General features: G+C 42.3%; 1 protein-coding gene across 4 annotated transcripts in view; it reads left to right on the forward strand.

Moving 5' to 3' along the window:
- The first annotated feature begins 744 nt into the window (after positions 1–744).
- The window catches only part of lypd6b (LY6/PLAUR domain containing 6B), a 192,227-nt gene continuing 171,897 nt past the window's right edge, over positions 745–21,074 (forward strand). For 2 of the 4 annotated variants that reach the window (XM_059647462.1, XM_048534890.2), the window contains exon 1: positions 745–944. The gene's annotated coding sequence lies outside the window, so the exon portion shown is untranslated. Of the gene's footprint in view, positions 945–5,066; positions 5,088–10,887; positions 11,019–21,074 lie in introns of those variants that run through there. The other 2 variants (XM_048534891.2, XM_048534893.2) reach the window with 2 other exon arrangements.

Raw genomic sequence — 21,074 nt, forward strand, 5'->3', positions numbered from 1 at the left:
GTCAAAGTTTATTATTCACTGCTAGTTGCCCTGGAGATGGTAGTTATGGGCTTGCCTCTTGAACTTCTGCACACCTTTAGGTGTAGGAACACTCACAGTACCATTTGGAAGGATATTGACCTTTCTCAGGAGCTCAGTTGGCTGGATAGCTGGTGACTTGATTCCAACAGTGTGGGTTCAATTCCCATACCAGCTGAGGTTACCATGAAGGACTCTCCTTCTCAACATCTTCTCTCACTTCACGTGAGCGTCAAATTAAAGCACCGCCAGTCGTGTCTCTAATGAGAGAACATCCCTGTGCTCCTCCTGAGGCATTTTGTTCATCATACCCGCCTACTGGGCAAGCTTTCACTCACCCTGACTACACTCCTTGGGGTTTATGTCAAACATCAGCCTGTGGCCAGCACTGCGGGATTTTTTTTATGTTTGAAACTTCAAATGAAAAACAAATTTAGATCATGAACACGCTGGTGCTGTGGTACTCCTCTGGCCAATTTTGGCTTCCAGATTGTTCAGAACATACTCTTCACGTTCCGTAAAATTTGATCCCCCAAAAAATAAGACCTCCTAAGATCTTCTCACTCCGAGCTTAGCGGATTTATAAAGAATCTGAATGATTTTATTTATCTTCCATTTTTTTCAGGAATTAATCATTTTAGCTTTTTTTCCAGCAGGATGAAGCAGACTAGAAACAAAGTAACAGGAGGCGGGTCGGTTTCTACCCAATCCTACGAGAGGCTGAATTGTAACACGGAGCACAAACATACGACGCGCAAAAGAAACGTGCGATTGAGCTGAAGTTCTCACATTGTGGGCAGGGTGACTGTCGAGGGGCTGTGTGCTTAATATGCAAATACAGCAACGAGGAGAGACCACCTCACCTGTCAGTCCCCGTTTGAGTCTGGAGCTTTCGTTTCAGGTGAACTAGAGCGAAAGGATACCAGGTAAAACCTCTTTCAATCGCAAGGGAAATCTCGTTTTTTTTGTGGGGAATAGAGGGGAAAGACACGCTGGTTTGGGACAGTTTTAAGTGTTTGGATCGATCAATCACCGTTCAACGCCGATCTGCAGCCTAAGTGCGGATTGCTCAGAATTAGTTACAACCAGCGTGCGTTTACAATGAGAGCGACTCGCTTACTCTTCAAGCGATTTTAACTTGTTTTTAACATTTGCAAACACATCTGATCGGATTTATTTATTCATACATATGAAGTTGGGTTTTGTGCAGTGAGAAAACCAGCATTTAAAGGAGGCAGCTTCTGTCGCAGTAGTGCGTGTTCTCCTCACCACCATATTTCCATTGGTCTGCACATAATTTAGATGCTGGTTTAAGCAGGAAGGAAGGGTTGGAAGTGGAAAAAGAGCTTGGTCCGGTTGCAGCACCTGTTAGACCTGAAGCAAGTTGTTACTGAACAATGCCAATTTACTTCACTCTAGTAGAAACACGAAAATGACAGCACCTTAATTTAAGATTCACGTTTGAGATCACAGGGACACCTCTCAGTCTGGACTGATTTCTGTTGTTTCTTGACTCTGAATTTCTCCAGATTTAAAAAAAAGTCCTCACTGCCCCACTCTGTAACTCATGCAGCTAGAATGCTAGCTACAAGTTTGTGGTGGAAGGGTTTCCCTTACAGCTGTGTGCCAGATTAGTTCATACTGTTATCATCTACCTCTATGAATCATAAAATCATGTTAGAATCCCTACAATGCAGAAAGAGGCCATTGGGCCCATCAAATCTCACTGACCCTCTGAAGAGCCCAGGAAATATTTTATTCCATTTGCTGTATTTGACTTGGCCTCTTTTGTCACCTTAAGAGGTTACTTCCTATTTTCTCCTGAAATACCTTGAATTGCCCATTTTTGAGGTGCTCTGTATGATTGGTGGGGTTCGTGGAGATTGGAAGAGATTTGTCACAGTTAATGATAAGAGAGCTAGCTGAATGCTTGGATTGTATCAGGATTGAGGGTTAATGAATACATTTTTTAAAAATGCTGGAGTCGAATGTCTGATAAATAAAAAGATCAACAGCCAACATGTAGATATGAAGGTAAGTACTACCAGTGTCAAATGTGGAAGTTGGTGTCTGCCAAGTTACAGCAATTATTGGGTGTCATGGGAAATATGGCAAATGATGGAAGGGTGAATGGAAAATGAAAGCTGGATAAATTACTTGTGTTTGGACTTGGGAAGTTTGGGAAACAACAAAGCATCTTTTTTGTTCACTAATGGAATGTGGCTGATGCTGGCTTTGCCAATTTATTACTGCCCATCCTAAGTCGAACCTTTCTTTGAGTCACCAGTGAGTCGAATTGAAATTATGATAAAGTGAATTGCACCATGTGGGGAAAAATGAATTGAATGGTACTCCTTCATGTGTAGATATCATTGAACGCATGTTCATGTTTCTAGAACTCAAGTAAGGAGAATAGATAACTAACATCTTTCATAACCTTGGAATGTTGGAAGATAAAGGACAAATGGTTTGTGATAGTCAAATTTTGCACGGTGAGGTCCTGCAAACCAACATACAATAAGTAATTTTACTGATGCTGATTGAAGGATAAATGTTGACCAAGATATGGGGAGAATACCTTCGGCTGTTATAGACTCATACAGCATGGAAAGAGATCTTTCAGTCCAACTAGTCCGCACCAACCATGTTCCCAAACCGAACTAGTCCCACTTAGATGCTTGACCCATATCCTTCGAAACATTTCCTAATCCTGTACTTATCCAAATGTTTTTTAAATGTTGTAACTGTACCTGCATCCACCATTTCCTCTGGTAATCCATTCCACACACGAACAACTCTGTAAAAGTGTTGCCCTGATGCCCTTATTTAATATTTCTCCTTTCACCTTAAAAATATGCACTCTCGTTTTGAACTCCCCGACCCTAGGGAAAAGACCCATGTTATTCACCTTATCTGTGCCCCTCATAACTTTATAAGCTTACCCCTTAACCTCTTATGTCTCAGTGAAAAAAGGTCAGAAATCAGTATATGTAAATCCCTGAATTCCTTCCAAATTACTCCCTAAAATGTCACCTCTTCTTTATCCTTTAGTTCTTTCAGGGCAGTGACTTGAAAGGAATTTGGGGATCTACGTAAACATATTAATCGATTAAAACCTTCTAACTGGTTAAAGATTTAACAGCATCTTAGGTCTGTTTAATACATCCTCATCAATGGTGTAGCCTTTTGATCTTTTATTTAGAAATTCTGTGTCTGATACCACCTCACTAAAACCTGAAGAAGGAGCAAGGCTAGGAAAGCTTATGTTTTCCAGTAAACCTGTTGGACTATAACTTGGTGTGATATGATTTCTGACCTTGTCCATTCCAGTTCTTTTACCACAAGGCTCTGTCCTGGGTCCCCTTCTATTTGTGATTTTTGTAAATGATTTGGATGAAGGAGTGGAAGGGTGGATTAGCAAATTCGCGGATTATTACAAAGGTTGGTCGCGTTGTGGACAGTGCGGAGGTCTGCTCTAGGTTACAAAGGGACATTGATAAGATGCAGAGCTGGGCAGAGAAGTGGCAGATGGAGTTTAACCCTGAAAAGTGTGAGTGATTCATTTTGGAAGGACAAACTTGAAAGCAGAATACAGGGTTAACAGAAAGATTCTTGGCAGTGTGGAGGAGCAGAGGGATCGTGGGGTTGATGTTCACAGTTCCGTGAGAGCTGCAACCCAAGCTGATAGAGTTGTTAAAAATGTGTATGGTGTGTTAGCTTTTATTAATAGAGGGATTGAGTTCAAGAGCCGTGAAGTCATGCTCCACTTATACAAAACCCTGGCTTGGCCACATCTGGAGTAATGAGGTGACCAGAACTGGACACAATGCAGGAAAGATGTGGAGGCATTGGAAAAGGTGCAGAGGAGATTTACCAGGATTTTGCCTGGAATGGAGGGAAGGCCTTAGCTGGAAAGGTTGAGAGAGCAAGGGCTTTTCTCTTTAGAATGATGAAGGATGAGAGGTGACTTGATAGAGGTGTGCCAAATGATCAGAGGTAGAGATAGATTAAACAGCCGGAGACTTTTTCCAAGGGTGGAGGTAGCTATTATGAAGGGGGCATTGTTTTAAAGTGAGTGGAGGTAGGCTCTTTCCTCAGAGTGGTCGGGCCATGGAATGCATCACCGGAGAGGGTAGTGGAGTCGACCTCATTAAGGGCATTTAAGCAGCTATTGGATAGGCATATGGATGACAGTATAAGGTCAAGGTGGAGGTTAGATAGACCTTAGGATTAGGGTAAAAGTTCGGCGCAACATTGTGGGCCGAAGGGCCTGTACTCTGCTGTACTGTTCTATGTTCTATGTTCTATGTTCTAACACCAGTATCTCCACATTAGTGAAAAAAGGCCCAGCTAATCTTCATAGCTCAAACCTTCCATTCCTGGCAATATCCTGGTATAATTCTTTTCTGAGCCCTCTCTGATTTAGTTATATCCTATAGCTGGGAGATCAGAAGTTGTCACAGTACGTCGGAAGAGGTCGACCATTAATTATGTAAGTGCTACCCTCATTTGTTTTCCCAAAATGCAATGCCCTGCATATATTCAAATTAAACTTAATTTGCCACTGCACAGCTCATTGACCCAATTGATCAAGATCTCTTTGTAATCTTGAATTCCCACGGTACCACCAATTTTGATGTCACCCACAAACTTACTAACCATGTCTCCTAAATTCTCATCCAAATCCTCTCTATAAATGACAAACAAGAGTGGACCCAATACTGATCTGTGTGGAATACTGCTTGTCGCAGGCATCCAGTCCAAAAACCAACTCTCCACCAGCAATCTCAATTTCCAGCTGTCAAGCTAATTTTGTATCCAATTGGCTTGAATCTCTGTAGGAGCAAGTTATTGCAGATGCTGGATTCTGAACTGAAAACAAAAAGGGCTGGAGATCACGGTGGGCTAAGCAGCATCTGTGGAGAGTAATGGATCTGATGAAGAATCATCTATACTCAAAACCTGAACTTGCTTTCTCTCCATGCCTGCTGTCTGACCTGTTGCGATGCCCAGCATCTTTTGTTGGCTTGAATCTATGACTTTCTGACTGAAAGGTGACAGTGCTACAGGTGAGCCAGTGATAAACAGTAAGGGCCACAAGCATCCGGTCTGAGTGAAGCTTTATTAATGCCAGCATTTTAAGAACAAAACAGCTTTTGTATTTTGATCAGGTGCATTCAAAAGGGACCTGTGAAGGTTTTTTAAATCCAGTTCCAACACATGACTGTAAAAACTCTGACTCTTATGAGAGTTTCTTTTTCTAATGCTTTTTGTGAGATCTGTAGGATAGGTTTGGGCAATCATATCTCAGACCCTACAAGATGCTGTCCAACACCAAAGTGGTGCAGAATTTGGCACAAAATAACAATCTGACAGAGAAATAGTCTGGATTACTTGGTCCAGAAGTCAGGGAAATTTCACACTAATGTACTCTGTTGTGGTTTTCACAAAATAGGGTTTAGACACACCATTGGTATAGAGGCTTACTTCGCATCCAAATCTTTTTTTATTCTAATCTATAATATTGGGATGTTGATTATGGTACCAAATGTGATTATTGTTTATTGGACTATGGCAATCACAGGCACCAAACTGAGTTTGTTAAAATATTGATGTGAAAAAGAATGTATTCCCATTTTACAATCTGGGTCGGATGATCTTCAGATAGTCAGCGTCGCCGTTCTGGCAGTTGTATCTTTTGTTTGTCATTTATATCAATGATTTAGATGTGAATATAGAAGACATGGTTACTAATTCTGTGATACCAAAATTAGTGGCATAGTAGACAGTGAAGGTGGTTTTCTAAGATTACAAAGGGATCTTGATGAAATGGGTCAATGGGCTGATAAGTGGCAGATGGAGTTCAATCCAGATAAATGTGAGGTATTGCATTTTGGTACGACAAACTGGGGGTGGGGCTTATACAGCTAATGGTAGGGCCTTGGGTAGTGTTATAGAACAGACAGTCCCAGAGGTTCAGATATCTAATTCTTTGAAGTTTGCATCACGTATTGACAAAATGAGTAAAGAGGCATTTAGCTCACTTGTCTTCACTGCACCGTCTTTTGGGTATAGCAGTTGGGAAGTCATATCGAGGTTGCACAGGATGTTGGTGAGGCCTCTTCTGGAATACTGTGTCCAGTTCTGGTTGCCCAGTTTTAGAAAGGATATTATTTAGCTGGCGGGCATTCAGAAGAGATTTGCTAGGATATTGCTGGGTGTGGAAAGTTTGAGTTGTAAAGAAAAGCTGGATAGGCTGGGACTTTTTCACACGAGCGTAGGAGGTTGAGTGGTGACCTTATAGAAGCTTATAAAACCATGAGAGTTACAGATAGGATTAAATGTATGTGTCTTTTCCCTGGGATGGGGGATTTCAAGACTAGCGGGCACATTGTTACAGTGAGATAAGAGAGTTTAAAAAAAGAGGCAAATTTTTTACAGAAAGGTGTTCGCATGCGGGAATGAACTTCCTGAGGAAGTGGTGGATGTGGCACAATTATAATGTTTTAAAGACCTTTGGATAAGTACATGAATAGGAAAGGTTTGGACGGATATGGGCCAGGAGCAGGCAGGTGGGACTATTTTACTTTGGGATTATGTTCAGTATGGACTGGTTGGATGTACAGTATGATTACATAATTCTATGACTCTTTAAAGTGTTGGAAAATCATGACGTGACTTGGTAGGGTTGACATAGAGAAAGCATTTCTACTTGTAGGGAATTCAAAGACTTTCTCTTGAGTTGTCAGTCTGAGAGCAGGTACTGATGACTATTCAGTGAACTAAGTGCCACTTCTTTAAAAATTCCTGAATAGGTTGAAGAGGCAGGCTCTAAATTTAGCTCAGCCAGAACAGGATTGAACCTCCGCTGTTTGTGTTAATCTGATCCAGACACGAGATGACATGAAAACTGAGTTAACCAGCCTCCTTCCAAAAACCGAGCACCATAGCAATAAGGTAGGCAATAATAACTCCAATTAGGAGGAATTTCATTAGGGAAAGAATGATTAATGGTATGGAATGTACCATAAGGAGTTTATGACGCATCAGTTCATTTATAGGGGTTAACATGTGGACCAAAAGAAGACAAAGGTTTACTGATGTGAATTAAATGTAAAGGGTATGTGAAAGTTCACGTACAGCACAAATACTGGCATTAACCTAATGGCCTATTTTAATCTGTGCACTTCAGCTGTAGACTTGATATACCTTTCAGGTACTGTAGCCTTTGCTGTGCCCAGTGCAAATAACTTCCTCTTGGACCTGAATTGTCAGTGTTTAGCCAAAATGGTGCCAGAGTCCTAATTTTGAAAGTCCCAATATGAACTTGACACCCACCTTTTCACGGGTCATTGGGGAATGACACAGGGATGGTCTGTGGTTTTCTCATCCTCAACTTCGCAGAGGCAGCTGCATATTGGAAAGTGCAGTTGCCTGCAACAGATCCAGTTTTTAAGTGCAACGGCTGCAATGACAGTCATGGCTTTAGAGCTACTTGAGCGCTGCAGAAAGTTAGGGGACTCCTTCATAATACATTTGGGTTTGGGTAACAGCAGACATCAATGTACATAAAAAGTAGACATATTCTGTGGAATTGTTAGATTTGAATAGCTCAAAAGATTAATTTCCCATCACTTTTAAGAACAGTCTGCAATTTAAATTAAAACTGTGTGCTTGCAATTTTACTCTGCTGATAAAAGCCAGCAGGTATCACTATAACGCTTGCCTCTGACACTTCCGCCATTTACAATCCGACCCCACCACCCAAGACATTTTTCCATGCCCTCCCCTGTCAGCTTTCCGGAGAGACCACTCTCTCCGTGACTCCCTTGTTCGCTTCACACTGCCCTCCAACCCCACCACACCCGGCACCTTCCCCTGCAACCGCAGGAAATGCTACACCTGTCCCCACACCACCTCCCTCACCCCCATCCCAGGCCCCAAGATGACATTCCACATTAAGCAGAGGTTCACCTGCACATCTGCCAATGTGGTATACTGCATCCACTGTACCCGGTGCGGCTACCTCTACATTGGGGAAACCAAGCGGAGGCTTGGGGACCGCTTTGCAGAACACCTCTGCTCAGTTCGCAACAAACAACTGCACCTCCCAGTCGCAAACCATTTCCACTCCCCCTCCCATTCTCTAGATGACATGTCCATCATGGGCCTCCTGCAGTGCCACAATGATGCCACCCGAAGGTTGCAGGAACAGCAACTCATATTCCGCCTGGGAACCCTGCAGCCATATGGTATCAATGTGGACTTCACCAGTTTCAAAATCTCCCCTTCCCCTACTGCATCCCTAAACCAGCCCAGTTTGTCCCCTCCCCCCACTGCACCACACAACCAGCCCAGCTCTTCCCCCCCACCCACTGCATCCCAAAACCAGTCCAACCTGACTCTGCCTCCCTAACCGGTTCTTCCTCTCACCCATCCCTTCCTCCCACCCCAAGCTGCACCCCCAGCTACCTACTAACCTCATCCCACCTCCTTGACCTGTCCGTCTTCCCTGGACTGACCTATCCCCTCCCTACCTCCCCACCTACACTCTCTCCACCTATCTTCTTTACTCTCCATCTTCGGTCCGCCTCCCCCTCTCTCCCTACTTATTCCAGTTCCCTCTCCCCATCCCCCTCTCTGATGAAGGGTCTAGGCCCGAAACGTCAGCTTTTGTGCTCCTGAGATGCTGCTTGGCCTGCTGTGTTCATCCAGCCTCACATTTTATTATCTTGGAATTCTCCAGCATCTGCAGTTCCCATTATCTCTGACACTATAACGCTTGTGCTGCCTGACTGATTCCACAGCCTGTTGTTATCACTGTGACATACCCATCGGTTCATTGACAACTTCAGGTTGTTATAACACCTGGCTCTGAACACAAATGCTTGAATGTTTTACAGAGTTTTCAAAAATTGACAAAGCTTAAATCTAGTGAATGCATTTTTCAGAATGAGTTTTTTTAGGAAGTCTGCATTAGACATAAACTTTATTTCAGTTCAGGATATCTCCTGAGGCCTGGCCATATTGGACAGTGTATGCGTTTGTCGTGAAGGCTGTAAAGGAAAAGGGTGGGTGGGTATCGTGGAGATATCATGTCAGGGATGGGGAAAATGACATATGTTTTACAAGGATGGATATGAGATATAGGTTGGCATGGATAGGCCATATGGAGGGAGTGGGTGAGAGGGATTTTTCTTGTTATTAGAACTAGGACAAAGGATCACCAAAACTGACATTTTACACAGCCCATGTTCATACCTGGCAGCTCCTGTGGCTCCTTTTGCAATGCTTGCGGGGTCAGCTGTTTCAATTCCTTTTAATACCCATCCTCGAGAATGGCAATCTGACCCTTTTGGAGAGTTTCCACAGAACTGTGGTCTGCAGCATTGCAACTTTCTCTGATGCTGCTCCCCCAGCTTGAGGGCGGTGCTATATTTAAGAATATCAAATTGGCTCAGGTTTGCTACCTATTGTGATGGAGATGCCCACTTTCATCACCCATTTGGCCTTTTTGACAAACAATTCTGCCTTTTTTTACACTCCTGCTGGGTTTCTCAAGAATTGAGAAGGACTCAGGTCCTTCTTAAATCTTTTCCCTCTCACCTTAACCCTTTGTGCTCTAGCTTTCAATTCCCCATTCCTGGGAAAAGATTACTTGCATTCATCCTATCTATGTCCCTCATGATTTTATATACCCCAATAGTGTTGCCCCGTCATTCTCCTATGTTCCAAGAAATAAAGTTCTGTCATGGCCAAACTCTCTCCATGACTCAGGCAGTACTCATGATATTTTCTTTCCTCCTGCCACATACAGTACTGTGCATGTGCCGTAATTGACTGAATCTGGGTGGGTTGACAATGGATATTCATTGCATTTATTTGGCAACTTCTTGACTCTGTCTTTTACTTCTTGCCCTTGGTATTTAATGTGTGGGTAGCCTTGTGTCGTAGTTTCACTAAGTTGCAGTGTCATTCTAAGATAAGCCTGGCTGGTCGTGAAATGCCCTTCTACACTTTGTATTGAGTATCCCAGCTCCTTCTAATCTTGACCACCAAGACTCTGTATCTAGTCTCTTATTTATTTCTATATGGGTGGCACTTTGGAATGCAACCAAGTGTTCAAATTACTATGTGTAAATGCATGGTTTTGCTATAAATCCAATGCTTTTCAGCAAGCTTCTATTATAGTTAACCCTTGTTTAAATAATAGTTGAGTTTCCAGGTTTTACCATTAACTGCTTCTTGTCAATTCACTTACAGCATATATTTATTCAAGCAATGAAGCCTAACCACTGGTTAATCATTCACTGTTTAACAAGTGGTTCCTGATTAAAAGGAATTACAACTGTTACCAACTTGATCACTCAACCTTGAAGAATCCAATCCATTTACGTTGATGTATTCTTTCTTCTTTATCAGCATTTGGCCAGTAATTACTACATCCTGGCTTTCTGTCATCTGGAAAATGAATCTTGTTTGTTAGCACAGCACTAGTTACATTGAGAAAATAGTGAAATGTTTGCTGAATTTAGCAGTAGTATTAATGCAGTTGTGCCATGGGTCTCACCACTGTTAAGTGATTTGAACAAAGAAATAACTTCCAGCTTATTATATCCTAAGGACATGTTTAAAGGCACAGCACCCGATGTAGTAAATTTGAAGCGTTATCAATATTCTTATAATGACAAAAGCTAATCCGACCACAGCAAGATTCAATTAACAGTAAATTAGCTGAAATAAGTTCTTTGCGCCCTCGGTCAGAACTTGAGGATAACTCTGTCTCTCTCAAAACACAGCCTTGATTTACCAATAATGCCGGAAGTGTTTTATTTGTAACTGAAAAGGCACTTGTTCTTCTGAATTAAGGTCTTCTCTCGAAGACAGCGTTCCCTGGCAATGTGACATTCCGTCACTACTATATTCAAGTGCTGGCCATGGTCAAGAAGACGAGAGTGCCACCAAATAGGCCAAGTTGACATTTTGTCGGTCTTCAACATGTGAGTTTAACACTTTTGGGTAGCCACTGCTATTTGCTGTTGGCGTTTTCTCTTCCTTTCAAGAACAGTCGATCTCTTTCAGACGATTGTATGAATAAGGCCATAAGACAGGAGCAGAAGTTAGGCCATTCAGCCCATCAAGTCTCCTGCACCATTCAATCATGGCTGATAGGTTTCTCAACCCCATTCTCCTGCTTTCTTCCTGTAACCTTTGATCTCTTTGACAATCAAGATCTTAACTAACTCTGTCTTAAATATACTCAATGACCTGGCCTCCATAGTCTTCTGTGGCAGTGAATTCCATAGATTCACCACTCGCTGGTTAAAAAAGTTTCTCCTTATCTCAGTTCTAAAAGGTCTTCCCTTTTCTCTAAAGCTATGCCCTTGGATTCTAGTCTCTGCTACCAATGGAAGCATCTTCCCAACATCCACTCTGTCCAGGCCATTCAGTATTCTGTAAGTGTCAATAGGTCATCCCTCAACCTTCTAAACTCCATCAAATGTAGACCCAGAGTCCTCAAACGTTCCTAATATGTTAAGCTTTTCATTCCTGGGACCATTCTTGTGAACCTCTCTGAATCTGCTCCAGGGCCAGTACATCTTTCCTGAGATATGGGGCCCAAAACTGTGCACAATACTCCAAATGTGGCTTAACCAGAGCCATATAAAGCCTCAGAAGCACATCCCTGCTTTTATATTCAAGTCCTTTCAAAATAAATGCCTAGGTTGCATTTGCCTCCCTAACTACTGATGCAACCTGCAAATTTATCTTGAGAGAATCCTGGACTGGAACTCCCAAGTTGCTCTGCACATCGGGAATGGGGAAGGTTCAGAGGAGTATGGACCAAATGCAGGCAAATAGGACGAGTTTGGCTGGTATGGACAAATTGGACTAAAGGATCTATTTCAGTGCTGTGTGATTCTATGATATCTAAATCAGTTTGGCTGAAGGATGGACAGCATGTTTTACACCAGTTTAAGGCTTCGGCAAAAGGAACACATTAGGATAACTCAAAAGTTGAGCTATGAGTTTAGTTGAGACTGCAAATACTTCTGTATTATAACCAATTAAGAAGAAATAAGAAAAAAATGTTTTCTTCCCTTTTTAAAAATGTTTGATGACTGGTTTAGAAATTTACATGTAATTTACCTCTTTGAGGAGCTGCATCCACTATGTGTCACAGATGTTTTACTATTCTTTTGAAGGTCCAGATGAACATCCCTCCATCCACACTTTGGTGTCCTCTCTTCATTGATTTATGAGTAATCAGGATGTAATTGATCTTTGATTTTCATTTTGATGCACAGATATTTAGAGTCACAGAGCCATTGAGTAATACAGCATGGAAACAGGCCCTTCAGCCCAAACTGGGTCCATGCTGACCATGGTGCCCGCTCAGCTAGTTCCAATTGCCTGCACTTGGTACATATCCCTCTAAACCCTTCCAAATATTTTTATGTTACTATTATACCTGCCGCAACCACTTTCTCTGGCAGCCCATTCCATATACCCACTACTCTGTGTGAAGAAGTTGCCCTCCGGTCCTTCATAAATCTATCTCCTCTCACCTTAAACCTATGCCCTCTCATTTTCAATTCCCCATCCCTGGGAAAAGGTCACATGCATTCATCCTATCAATGCCTCTCATGATTTTATATACTTCAATAAGATTGGTCCTCGTTCTCCTACTTTGCAAGGAATAAAGCTCTACCCTGGCCAACCTCTCCCCACAACTCAGCCCTACTAGCCCAGGCAAAATCCTGATTATTCTACTTTGCACACTTTCCGGTTTAACTGTGTCTTTCCTATAACAGGGTGACCAAAACTGTACACAATACTCCAAGTGTGGCCTCACCAATGACTTATAAAACTGTAACATGACATCTCAACTCCTATACTCAGTGCCTCGACTGATGAAGGCCAGCACCCTAAATGCATGTTTCACCCATCCTGTCCAACTGTCAGAGATAATGGGAACTGCAGATGCTGGAGAATCCGAGATAACAAAGTGTGGAGCTGGATGAACACAGCAGGCCAAGCAGCATCTTAGGAGCACAAAAGCTGACGTTTCAGGCCTAGACCCCCGAAACGTCAGCTTTTGTGCTCGTAAGATGCTGCTTGGCCTGCTGTTTCATCCAGCTCCTGTCCAATGCTGATGCTGCTTTTATGTACTTGTACTGCTAGGTCCCTCTGTTCCACAATACTCCTCAGGACCTTTCCATTTAATTTAGAAACCGTACCTTGGTTTGACTTTCCAAAGTGCAACATCTCACACTTACTTCTATTGAATTGCATTTGTGAATCCTCAGCCCACTTCCCGATCTGATCAAGATCCCCCTGTCAGTTTTGATAACCTTCATCGCTATCAACAATACCTCCTAATTTTGTATCATTTGTAAGCTTACTCATGCCTTGTACATTCACATCCAGATCATTTATGTGGATAACAAATAACAAAGGTCCCAGCACCAACCCCTGTGGTACAACACTAGTCACAGGCCTCCACTGCGAGAAATGACCCTAAACCACCACCCTCTGCTTCCTACCATCGAGTCAGTATTGAATCAAATTAGCAAGCGCTCCCTGGATCCCAAGCGATCTAACCTTCATGACCAGCCTGCCATGCAGGATCTTGTCAAAAGCCAAATTAAATCCAAACAGACAAGAACCACTGACCATCTCTTGTTTATCCTCTTGGTTACCTCTTGAAAAAAATTTAAAAGATTTGTCAGACATGACTTCATGCAGAAATCCATACTGACTATCCCAAATCAGATCTTTGCTATCCAAATGTTAGTTGACCCTGTCCCTTGGTATCCTCACCAGTAACTTGCCTATCACTGATGTCGGGCTTACTGGCCTGTAGTTTCCTGGCTTGACTTTGCTAACTTTCTTAAATAACAGAACAGCATTAGCCACCCTCCAATCTTCTGGAACTTTATCAGTGGCTAAAGATGAAGCAAAAATCTCTGCAAGAGCCTCTGCAATTTCTTTCCTAGCGTCCCACAGTGTCCAAGGATGGACTTGATCAGGCCCAGCGGAATTTATCTACCTTAATGTGCTTTAAGGCTGCAAATACCTCCTCTCTGGTAATATGTATGAGGTCGAAAACATTTCCACTTGTTTCCCTTATTTCCTTAGTATCCATGATTCTCTCCTCGGTAAACACCGAGGAGAAATATCCCTTAAAAATCTCTCCCATCTCCTGTGCCTCCACACACAGATGGCCATGATGATGTTTAAGGGGACCTTTTCTCTCCCTAGCCCTCTTACTCTCTCCGTCTCCCCACCCTCTTGAGCTTATTATAGCTGTAGAACCTCTTGAGATTATCTTTAACCCTTATCTGCCAGATCCATCTCATACCTTTTTTTTGCTCTTCTAATTTTGCTCTTAACTGTGCTCCTATACTTAACAGTCATATAGGGATTCACTTGAGCCCAATAGCTTAAGCTCAATTGTATACTTTATTTCTCCTAACCAGAGCCTCAATATCCTTCGTCAGCCAGGGATCCCTAAACCTAATAGCTTTTCCCGTTACCTTAATAGGGATATACTGTCCCTGGACTCCTGATATCAAACTTTTAAAAGCCTTCCATTTGCCAGTCATTCCTTTTCCTTCAAACAGGCTCACCCAATCAACCTCAAGATCCTGCCTAATGGCCCCAAAATTGGCCCTGTTCCAGTTCAGCACCTTAACCGGTGGATCTATCCTATCCTTTTCCATAACAGTGATAGCCACTGGACCCAAAGTGCCCTCTGACACTTCAATCACTTGCCCCACCTCATTTCTTAAGAGGAAGTCCAGTGTTGCACCCTCCCTGGTAGGGCCCTGTACATATTGTTTTAGGAAACATTTTTGGACACATTTAACAAATTCCACCTTGTCCAGGCCTTTTACACTCTGGATGACCCAGTCAACACGGGGGAAATTAAAATCTCCAAATCGGACCTTGACTATCTAAGTGTTAGTTGATCCTGTCCCTCAGTATCCTCTCCAATAACTTACCTAACCCTGATGTCAAGCTTACTGGCCTGTAGTTCCCTGGCTTGTCTTTGCTAATTTTCTTCAACAATGGAACAACATTGTTTAATGTTGTTTAACATTAAAAACAGATAAGGTTAAATACTACTCTAATAATAAATATTATATTATTTCTACAGTATCTGCAATCTCTCCACACATCTCCTCTTGGACCCTCTGGCTGTTTGGGGGTCTATTATTCATCTCCAGCAGAGTGACCATCCCCTTCTTGTTTCTAAGTAATAACTATATGGCTTCATTTGGTGACCCCTTAAGAATATCAAGTCTAATCACTGTTGTTATGACCTCCCTTATCAAAAGAACAACTCTCCCTCCTCCCTTACTTGTATTTCTGTCATGCCTGGAGCCTCTGTACCCGTGAATTTAGCTGCCAGTCCTGGCCTTCTCTCAGCCATGTTTCTGTTATGGGTATAATATCCTGGTCCCCAGAACCAATCCATTCTCTGAGCTCATCTGCCTTACCAGTCAGGCCTTGTGTGTTGAAACAAATGCATCTTAAACCAGAAGCCTTTTCCCTCCCTTTACTGTGCCCCTGGCTATCCTAAATAGTAAACTTGTTGTCAATGGCTAATGTATTTTCCCCGACTTCTCAATGGCCCCCCTCTTATTCAGAGTCCCACTTCATTCCAGAACAAGGTTAAACCTCCTGGGTAACACTAGCAAATCTCCCTGCAAGGATATTGGGGACCCCTCCAGTTCAAGTGCAACCTGTCCCTCTTGTACAGGTGACCTCTACCCCAGAAGAGATCCCAATGATCCAAGAACTGAAAACCCTGCCCCCTATACCAGCTCCTCAGCCCCACATTCATCTGGTCTATCTTTCTATTTTTATCCTCACTGGCATGTGGCACTGTTCATTTTAATCATGCAAGATGTGGTGCCGGACATTTATTACATCAGTGATAATGGTACAGATTTGTAACAAAACCAATGCTTCAGAAACAAAACAAACAGACAGATCGCATTTATTCTTGTGCCACCCCTAGAAGTGGAGCAGCAAATAAGGGGAATTTAACTGTGCAAGAAACCAAAAGTTAGATTCCTGACAGAGGAATGAAAGTTTTCAGTTGAGTTCTGATAACCTTTAAAGGTGCGCCAAGCTTTCCAGCGACAATTGTCGGGGAACTCTCCGTACGCATCTTGTGCTCTTTGAAAGATCAGCTCACCTGAATTAAGTTTCTCTTTCCCAATTACGTTCTGCATGAGTGAGCAATATTATCCTTCAGATTCCCAACTGCTCATCAGGGGTGTGCAGCAGGCACATGACACTTACTATATTTTGGAATGTGTGGCTATTGCTTCTTTTTTCAATACCATGATAGAATTGAGACTGGGTGACAGTGGTCTAAGCTGTACTCTAGGATGAGGATAACTGAGAGTAGGAGGCTAGTGTGTAATAGGCATGGGTGAAGGAGATTGGGAAGAGTGGACGACTGTCAGACCAAAAGAAGCAGGCTGATCAGGGAAGGCTTGACAGATCAGAACATTTAGCTCAGGCCTGTAATGTCAGAACCCAAGTGATGTTGCTGGCATGCAGGAAACAAATACCTGTCTGCTGCTTTCAAATATGGCGACAGGAGCCTGTAGGGGAAAGGTGGGGTTATCGAATTACTATTTGTCTCTGCTGCAAGATTTTCTGAGGTACCTGTGCATAATAAGCTGAGAACCGTGGAATTGCAACCTTCCCCAGAACAGAGATGGATCTCACTTCCATTCCAGAGCTGAAACTGGCAAGCATTCCACCTGTAGTTTATTTTATTTGGGGTCTACCAACCAGTCTAGCACAACGGATTCAAGTGATTAGCCTGGAAGTTGAACATATTATTTCTAGTGTGGCAGCAAGAGCTGTACTTAATATAACAACTAAATCCTGGTAAATATGAAACTTAATCTGATTCTTGAATGTTTTACTGTTTAATTCTGTACAGCTTTATACTTATGAGTTAAATACTGTGCAGCGTTTCAAGGACAAGGTAATCTAATGGAATACAGCTTTATCCTCTGACCTGTAAGAACCAGGGTTCAATCCAGATTAATGGGCTGAAAGCTGTTTCTCTTTATGAACTGTAAAATCAATTGCCACCTGGGTGCTGGTGGCCTTGGGTGTTCAGCTTAAAAATGTAATTAGGCTCTGATTTGATTGTCTCGCATGGGAAAATAACATTGGCAGCTGGAGTGAGAACTTATAATCTTTACATTGATGCTTTTCTGCAGTTTGGACTGAGTCCATTTTTGAAATACTTTGGGAGGACATTTCACTGTGTTCCATCTTATGTGGATTGCCAATGTGGCCCTTCACTGTGAAAGAAAGGAGTTCCCAGTAGGAGAGATGAGGACCCAAAGGCACAGTTTCAGAGTGAAGGGAGGAATCTTTAGAACTGAGATGAGGAGAGATTTCTTCACCCAGAGGGTGGTGAATCTGTGGAACTCATTGCTGCAGAATGTTATGGAGGCCAAGTCTTTGAGTGTATCTAAGTTGGATATAGATAGGTTCTTGATTAGTAAGGGATCAAGGGTGATGGGGAAAGGCAGGAGAATTGAGTTGATAAACATATCAACCATGATTGAATGGAGGGACAGACTTGATGGGCCTAATGGCCTAATTATGTTGCTATATTTTATGGATGGAGGGGAGTAGAAGTGTTAGGTCCCAGGGTTGTTAAGTCAGATACTGGGAGATGTAAGGTGCCTGGGGGTGGTGTATTTGAGGGGTGAGGTATGTATGGGGGATTAGTAACTATTAGATTAGACTATTTATTTAATAGTATAATTATCCAAAATAACTCTTCTACTTAATTTCATTGGAACCCTGCAAACTGTCTGATTTTTAAATCAAGATTTTTGGAGAGCTCCAGGAGCAGAGGTTTTGTTTAATGGAACAAGAATTTCGCAGGCAATCTCTTTGGAGTCTGCTTCAATGTGGATTCCACACCATTCCTCAGTCTCCCTCTGATCTATGCTGGTGTAATGTCTGTCTAGCTGGCAGAAAATCTGGGCCATTACTGAACCTGAGACACGGGGGAAGAAAAAGATAACAAGGGGTAGAGCTGGATGAACACAGCGGGCCAAGCAGTATCAGGGGAGCAGGAAAGCTGACGTTTTGGGCCAGACTCTCCTTCAGAAAAAGTGGGGCATGCGGTGTTTCAATATGAGTTGCAGCACTGAGCTACAATGTAACTAGCGCTCCGAGTGACTGGGATTGATCCAGAGCTTTAGAGCAGCGGGATTGAATCCCCTGTGCAGCCTGTCTCAGTTTCTCTCTCCCTGAAGAAGTTACCCTCTTGTACTATCCCCTGAAACATGGGGGAAGAAGTTGTTTCTGTTCCGTGGTCAAATTCATGTCTCCTACCACTAAGGGGACACAAATAAGTCAATGTTATATCCTGCCTCTCACCTCTCGCCTCCTGAGTTGAAATTAATGTTCCATGTTTAAAATTCCTATCCTAATTTTAAGGTGGGGAGGCCAGATATTTCTGTTTTTAAGGCTTCACTTGGATATGGGCAGAGGTTAGCAGGAGGTAAATTTATTTGAAGCTTACTTGTAAACCAGTTTTACAACTTAATGACTTTACTGCCTCATTGTTGCCCAGCACAGCTGTGTTATGTTTGTCCAGTGCTGTTTAAAGAGCTTTGATGGAGACCTCTGTGTTAAATTGAGGGCATCGAATGAAATAGATGGTGCAGTATCCTGACCCTTTTGTAAAGTTTAACTTTCATGGTAATATGAATTTAGGTTTGATTAGTTTTCAAACTTACAATAGACGATGCAGGTATTTCTGCAGAGATATTAATGTGAATCATGACTCCGCATATTCATTGGTGCTAGCTGGTTCCCACAAAATGACTTTGAGAATTTGAGTTTAATTTAAAGTGAACTGTTGGACAGTTGAAAGAACAAACACCTCAGTTACCTGATGTCATAAGGAAGACAACTTCTTGCCTTTAGGGTTGTGTGAGTCAACGTTGACTCCTACCTGTGCTTTGAAGTGACTGAGCAACCTGTTTAGCAAGTTGGGTGTACCAAGCCATTGTGAGGAATGCTGCACAGATTGTGATATTTGGAGGAGAAGGCTCACTATTATCATCTTGAGGGTTTTGAGCCTTCATGGCAACATGTACAGTCTGAATTTTTTTTAAAGGCTGCGCAGCTACAGAAACAGAAACTCGCTCATCAGTTATATTTCAACTAACAGTACAAATATAAACTGGTGCAAGGATTGAATGACTTCTGTAATGATCACAATAGTAGTTTCATCCTCTAACACCCCCACAAATTGTTCTCTTTGGGTTTTCCCATTCAACTGAAGGAGATGCAACATCTATTCACATTGAATTGTACTGTATATGTATTCATACATTCACCCCTTCATTTACTAATGTTCAAGGCCTCAGACTCCTGGACAAATCAACTATTTATTTGTCTTTCTCACACTGCAGTACACAGTATCTTTGCTGATGGTATGGACTTATGTTGGAGATACCAGAGTCAGATTGCAGATTATTTCGCAGAACCCTTACATTCTTTTCACAAATACGATCTTGAAGTCTTGTTGCTCTCCATAGAACATAGAACACTATGGCGCAGTACAGGTCCTTCGGCCCTTGATGTTGCGCCCACCTGTGAAACCAAACTGAAGCACCATTTCAATTATCCACACCTCTCTGACTGTTTGTTCTCGACCTCCTACACTGTTCTGATAAAATTCAACCCAAGTTTGAGGAAAAGAGCCTTCTCTTTCTAGCAGTTACTTCAAAGTCCTTTAGCTCTAATACTGCAAATTTTTATCAACTTTCTTTTTTTCTCTCTGACAGTGTGGGATGAATGTACTTGTATTTCCAGTCATTGGGATGGAAAAAGCCTTGGTGCTAGAATTGGACAAAGATTATACCAATGCATGGCCCATACCTTTAGAGACAATGGGCCTTTCCTTCTTCCCTTTAGAATCTCACATTCTCTAAGTGCTTCAGCCATGTCATTGAGTTCCTACACTTCCCTCTTTTCTTGTTACTTATGTAGCTTATTGCTGCTGTTTAACCACTTCCTGCAGCTCTCCTGATAGCATTATATGTTTGGTCCTGCATGTGTTGTTGATGTCACTTACCCTGTTTTAATTTCTCGCTTTTATCTTGTACAGTTTTATCCATAACACCGTTTTGAGGTAGGACTTGTACCTGAAATGACAATTACTTTCCTTCCGTGATAGATACAACCTGACCTGTGAAGCGTTTACCTAATTTCTGCCTTACTTTTAGAAGAAAATTCAGTTTGCTTCACTTGATTGCATTAACAATACTTTCAGGATCTGTCAACCCTAAAACTTATGTGAGCCATATCTTGTCTTTCTATTCACACTGGCTTCTGAGCAAATTTTACCCACTGTGCGTGTTGTCTCGGTGTTTGCACAAAGTGATTTCCCGTGGTGCTGAGCAGTTTCTGAAGGTGCTTTGTGCTTTAGGCAAAAGAGGCAAAACCTCAATTTCCAAATCAGTGTGGGTGATGAGGACCTGCTTTTTGTTATAGCCATGAGGCCCAACTCTCAGACATGCAGTGAACTGGCAGTGGTTGTCAGATGTTTGAATTGCGCCAGCTCATTCAATGTGGGAGGGTGGGAAACCATCCAGCTAGGAACAACCAATCACAGATTGGGCCTTAAAATTGAAGTGGAGGCTGATATTTATCAGGAGGTTCCAATTAGAATATTATAACTAGGCTATTGCCTATGGTGGACATGTACCTAGGATGCCCATGTATTCACTAGAGAATAGAAGTATAAGAGGGGATTTGATTGAAACGTATAAAATTCTAACAGCCCTGGACGAACTGGATGAAGGAAGGACATTTTCTCTGGCCAGGCATCACTGTCTTAGAATGCGGGGTAGACTACTTAGGACTTAGAGGAAACATTTCTTCCCTTAAAGGGTAGTGAACCTGAGAAATTTTTGCCCACAGAAGGCTGTGGAGGCCAAATCATTGAATGTATTTAAGTAATAGTTAGATAAGTTTCTAGGTTG

Source organism: Stegostoma tigrinum, chromosome 7, assembly GCF_030684315.1.
Source record: "Stegostoma tigrinum isolate sSteTig4 chromosome 7, sSteTig4.hap1, whole genome shotgun sequence".
Lineage (NCBI taxonomy): Eukaryota > Metazoa > Chordata > Chondrichthyes > Orectolobiformes > Stegostomatidae > Stegostoma > Stegostoma tigrinum.